A 6,000-nucleotide genomic window follows, 5' to 3' on the forward strand; every position below is an offset into this window, starting at 1 on the left:
TTACAATGCAACCTTGCCAGGCAAGACAGAAACGCAAAACATCTTATATTTCATTACGCCAGCTGTTGCCAGCTGTGTGTGGTAAGTTTGTCGGCTTGTTTGGTTTTACACCTACTGATCTGAGCTCCTGCCCCAGCTCCTGGGACTTCTGCCTCCTGGTAGCTGGAGCTAGGAGAGATGGTTAGTCTAGTCCCCTCTGTCCCCCAGCCCCATGATGTGGGCAGAAAGTGCCTGTTCCGGCTCCAGCTGTGGTTCTCCCTCTCCCTCCTGCCCCTTGCACCAGGCACAGAGGTCGCAGGGGGCAGCCTGTGGCTTTTGCTGAAAGAGAAGACTTGTTAACTCTGGCAGAGCTAAGCAAGCAAAAGACTGCTTTGAGGCAAGTATGGCAGCTGGCACACTGGAGAGTTTCAAGACAGAGACTAGGAAAGATAAACAGGTAGCAGTGCAGGTGGGGAGAGTACAGTGTGATGGTGATGGGCAAAGGTGCTTGAGCCCATGCAACGGAGATGGAGGACATGGGGCTGAGGGAGAAGGCCAAAGGGGAGAGGGTGGAAGTGGTTGTTTTGAACTGGAAGAATATCCATTTAATGAAATAATACCACACCTCTTCATACCGAAAATGCTGGCAAATAAAACTCTCTAAGACTCATTTTGGAGTTTTAGAAAGCAAGCATCCTTTATCAGGCCTGGGCAGCATGCAGGAGTGATCTCCATCAATCAGGTGCCATGAGACAAAGTCTAGATACAGAGTGTATTTCCCACTTACATATGTAGACAAATGTATATGTATAAATGTATATGTATAAATCTGTATATGTATAAATCTGTATATAAATGTATGTGTATAAATTTCCCCAGAAATGTTATGCATATTCTATTACTTTCCAAGGTCTACTTTTAATGTTATGAAGCTTTGCAGCAGTCAAAACTCTTGCTAACGTGGATCCGGCTCTAGCTCTCTGCTTGACCTTGCCACTGAGATAAGAAGAGAACGCCAGAGGTGATTACAGAAGAAGAGACATCTGTTCAGCACATGCTATACTTCACACGAGACGTTATCATTTTCAAAGGATGATCAGTGTCTGAAAAACACCGTTTTAGAGAAAACGTGCTATCAGAGGGACATTCTGTTCAACCTTCAAAAAACACAACTGCTTAAATGAAATTTAATTGTACTCCAGCTTAAACCGAAATATTCTACTTTTTGTAATAGTAACTACTTCTTGTATCACTCTGAATACATAATACTTTTACTCATGCAGATTAAAATAATGAAGTCCTAGGAAATATTTAACAGAAAAATGGCACTCACTGAGGGAAAAGGGGAGTCCAGGCTGCATACTTCAGACAAAAATCCTGCATCCTCTCAGAGGATTGAAGATTTTTGAACTAAGACTAGACCTGGATATCGAGATGTGAGCATTTGAACAAAGGTGAAATTCAATGTGTTTGTGGTAATCAGCTCTCTAAACAACGGTGCCATCAAATCATTTATATCTTTTCAGGTTTATTGTGTGGAGATAATAAAATAGAAATAGGTCTCTGTGGTTTAAAGGTAAATAATCACCGGGAGGCTACATATACTGTGTTTATTTACTGAGAACTTCATTGACTTTAGCTGTTTTGCATGTATCAGCACTTTTTGTGAGGTCTTTTATGTGGCAGCTCAGTTACATTTAAAGTCAATGCAAACAGTTAGAGCTTTTTTCTCTGCAGACATTTAGTTTAGAATTACTGGTCATCAGATTGGGACCTTCTGGAATTTTTTGCATGTCTTTAACTCTCCTTCTTAATGAACTATGGATTGACTTAAATTGCTTAAGTACAGCTATTTTTATCTGCATTTTTTTAATAACTTTCCTGCAATTAGTGTTCTTTGAAATTGATAAGAACTTATGTTGCTGCTAAAATTAAATTTAAACAACATGAGACAATTGTTCATTTATCACCTGAGGAAAGTAATTTCCAAATAAAGCCTTGTATATTTTCCTCTGTTCAATGGTGAAAGAGCAAACCTGAATAAATAAAAATATTAGAAAACCCCACAATACAACAAGCACAAAACCATACAAAAAACCCCAGCTACTTGCTGTGGTTTCCCAAAGGCAGCAAAAAAATACAAATGTCTCATTAAAAATGTATTCCATATCTCAGAGGCAGCATAAGCAGCCATATGATGTGGCAGTTTCTATAGAGACTACTTGCTTTCCTTTGAAAGCTTGCTAAGCAGCCATACAAAAACAGTGACTGGCTGAGGTGTTGTGTGATTACCCCTCCCCCGCAAAATACTGAATACATTGATTTTCTACTCTTGAATTGGAAACGCCCTGTGAAAGAGCCTTTGTTGCACACTAGAATGGAGGGAGAGGCTTTAGAAATGGCTCAGCAGTGGTGTAGAGAGCAGAAAATTAGTGAGCTAGCTGAACTGGCTTCTGGCTTGTGATCTGGAATTTGGCTGGCTCCAGTGGGATCCTGGGTGGGACCTCTGTCTGCCACAAATGCTCATCCCTGCCGCTGAGGAATCATGGCCATATCTGTCCTTGGAGGTAAATCACAGAGCAGAATAATGCTGAGAAAATTAGAATAAGCCGTGTTACACTTGGGCTCCCTCAAAACCTCTGGGTACCACTGTAGGGTGAGAGAGAGCACAGTTACAGACCTTAGAAGAGAGATACATGGTGATAGTTTCAAGAAAAAGGGAATTTTTTTTTTTTAATTATCCTTGAAGCCCTTTGTTCTCCTCCAATACCTTTACCCTACTTTTATTTAACAAGGGTCTAATAGCAACACTTTTTTTGCTTTGTGATATGAACACTCCATGGCAGAGCAGGGAGCAAAACCACGTGCTTCATTCCTGCAGTAAGTTTTCTGCTGATTGTTATGACTGTCTTTTTGGGCACTGATTCCTAGAGAACAGAGGATAAAAGACAGCCTCAGCAGAAGTTTAATTTTTTTTCCCCTTGTAGCTTCCCTTGCTATATTAGTAGTGTACTCCCTGACATAGTCACTCAGGGCTTCAAAACTGCCAGACAGTCCCTAGAGGCTGACTAGCAAGAAGTGTGTTTAAGTACTTTAGTCATGGGGAAAAATAAAACCAAACCACTCGGTGTCCAAAGAGATATGACTGACTTGACAGCACAGGCTGCAGTAACATGGAGTTTAACCTCACCTCTAAAGCAGTGTTGCTCCAAATACGTCCTGGTTAGTTCTGAGTAAATAATTCAGCTGTGTGTGATTTCTTTGATTTGTGTCAGCTCCCCTTCTGCCTACAGAATGGTGGTGAGACAATCCTAATTTCCTGACATTGTTTCACCGTAAAATTTTCCCCTTTTTCCTGGGTGCTGGATTTATGGCAAATATTTTGTGGTGAGCATTCAGTGCTTAAGACTGGAGGCACATTGACTAAAGCATCAATCACATGGCATTGCTTTGTTATTTTGGGTTTTATGCCTTTTCTGTATGGATATAGGTTGTGATTGAAAGCTTGGGAGATACTTCTGTCCAGGGAGGTGTGTTTTGGGTATCAAACCCAAAACTATATAGAATTTGATCTCCTCAGGTACTATGGGAATAAAGAGTAATTGCGCCAATAATCATGGGAAATTAGCACAAAAGGAAAGAGAATATTTCAGGAACAGTCAGAGAAAACCATGTAGTCACCTTTGTTAATGGCAATTTAAAAGGCAAGCTGACACACTGAATGTAAACATTTCTTGTGGTAATTAGTTTTATTGTTGCTGAATGAAGTTCTTGTGCTAAAACTAAGTAAAATTACGCCATGCATTTGGAAGGACAATCCTGGATTTGATGTATTAATAGTCTAGAGCAGAGTAAGACAATGGCTCTGAACAGGAAGAACAGATCCTGCACAGGATCTGTTCCTGCAGATCTGTTCCAGATCCTGCACAGGTGGAGTTTTGGCAAGAGAAGCATCAGCAAATTGTCGCTGCTCTTAACATACAATTCACTTAGATAGTGGTTTAATTTTTTTTAAAAGGTGTGCTATTGAAGTAGACCTTAATTGCCTTCAAATTAATGAGACTGAGTTGTGAATGAGATTATGATCTCAGTAACTCATCTTCAATATCATGCACTGTTTACTTTTGGCATCTATGACAAATCCAGCTGTTCTAGATGCACTTCATAAAGCAGCACTTTATTAATATGGTGTCCACACATAAAAACTGAACAGAGGGTGACAAGCGGATGTAAATGATGGTTGCAACTGTGCTCCAGAAAGCAGGAAAGCTGATTTAATATCTGACTCTGCCACAGATTTCCTCTGAGACCTTGAACAAACCCTTGTGGTGCATGGTCTGAACTGAAATACTCTCACTAAAGTTGCAGTGTGTGGGGCAGGGTCCAAAGTCAGACCAGTATAAGGGGTTTTGTAATGCAATGGTTTATTGCCTTTTCAGAGTTGAATATATAATACTTTATAAGTATGAGCAATAGTGTTCATGGCTGGGATTCTCAGTATTTATCAAAGTTGACCTAATTTTCTTCTGTGGGAACAGAATCAAGGTAATGTAAGCTAACTTTGAAAATCTACAATGACATTTCAACATCAGTGCTAACATTAACTAGTTTGTTTGCAATAGGAACAGAAAATGCCACCTGCATAGTTCCTGTGACTTCTATATTGTCATTGTAAGGGCAATTGGAGAATATAAATAAATTTCATATCAAAGTTTATCGATCTACTACCCGCCCAGTTTCTTTACAGTCTGTAAATAGATACGCTAAGAAAGAAGTCAGCCATGTGATTTATTGAAACATTTATCACCTCAGCTGAATACACTTGAGCACACATGCATCTGTGAGATTTACATGCAGGCTAGAGAAGAGCTTGGAGAGACCTTGCATTTTTTTTCCAAGAGGCACAGGCAGGCTTTTATGTGAAATAGCGTGTTTATTTCAGAGATCACCTTCTGGTACACACATAGTCTTCCCAGAAGACAAAAGCAGCAACAGACCTTGCTGCTGTTATTCATTTGACTGCTCAGTAACCCTATGCTTTCTGCTGTATGGGAGTGAGCTGCTTCTTCAGCATTTTCTGCACCTATATGGAGTTGGGCTTTGCAGCTTGTTTCCTCCTTGGTCTCATCCTGAGTCCCTCCTGGCACGACACAGTGCTTTGTCACCCACAGACAAGTAGTGGATGGAGCTAGATTTTCATTTTGCTATTTGAGCCTGATTGTGCCGATGACAAATGCATCTATGCATTTCTAATGCATAGGGGAGGAGCGCTGTTGACTTCAAACCGTCCCTGGTTCTGAGGTCTGCTTCATTCTGCCTTCAGGTTGTAATGCCTTGGCATTGTGTTTTCACATCTTTCATGCTTCAGTTTGCAAGTACAAGTGCTCACTTTCAATTAAATCTCATTTGTTTCCATGTTGCAGGACTGAGTTTTGAATCACTAATGAGGTTTTGTCATAAGCTCAAATCAGAAGAGGGAAAAATGTCAAAGGGTTTTTTCAACTTACTAAATGCACTTTGTCAGGTTGCCCTGGGCAAATACATCCCTTCTCTCAGGTAATAACATTCCAGCAACCTTAAAGGCAGGTCAGATGGGATGCAAAATAGGCAGCACTTGCTTCAAGAAAGGACAGGAGAAGGCTGTATACCTGGTGTTGGCTGAGCTATACCTGGAGTAGGGGGGCATGGAAGAGGGCTCATTAAAAGACCATTTTCCTGAGCCACAGGTGAGCACTGGGGCCTCTCTGGGATAATTGCTACGTCATGTTGTATGTCACAAGGAGGAGCCTAGAGCCTGAGTGTCATCAAATGATAAACTGATAAAACGCAGGAGGCACTCTCACTGCTATGAAAGACCCCACCTCAGAAGATCTTACTTGTGGAGAACAGCCTAAACAAATACCTGATATGTGAGCGATTGGGAGTGCACAGAAAAAGTGCAGCCAAAGTTTACAACTTGCCCATCAATGGGATTGTAGCAAGTAACATAAGGACCAGCCCTCAGGCATAGGTACCCAAACA

Source organism: Phaenicophaeus curvirostris, chromosome Z (genome assembly GCF_032191515.1).
Source record: "Phaenicophaeus curvirostris isolate KB17595 chromosome Z, BPBGC_Pcur_1.0, whole genome shotgun sequence".
Taxonomy (NCBI): Eukaryota; Metazoa; Chordata; class Aves; order Cuculiformes; family Cuculidae; genus Phaenicophaeus; species Phaenicophaeus curvirostris.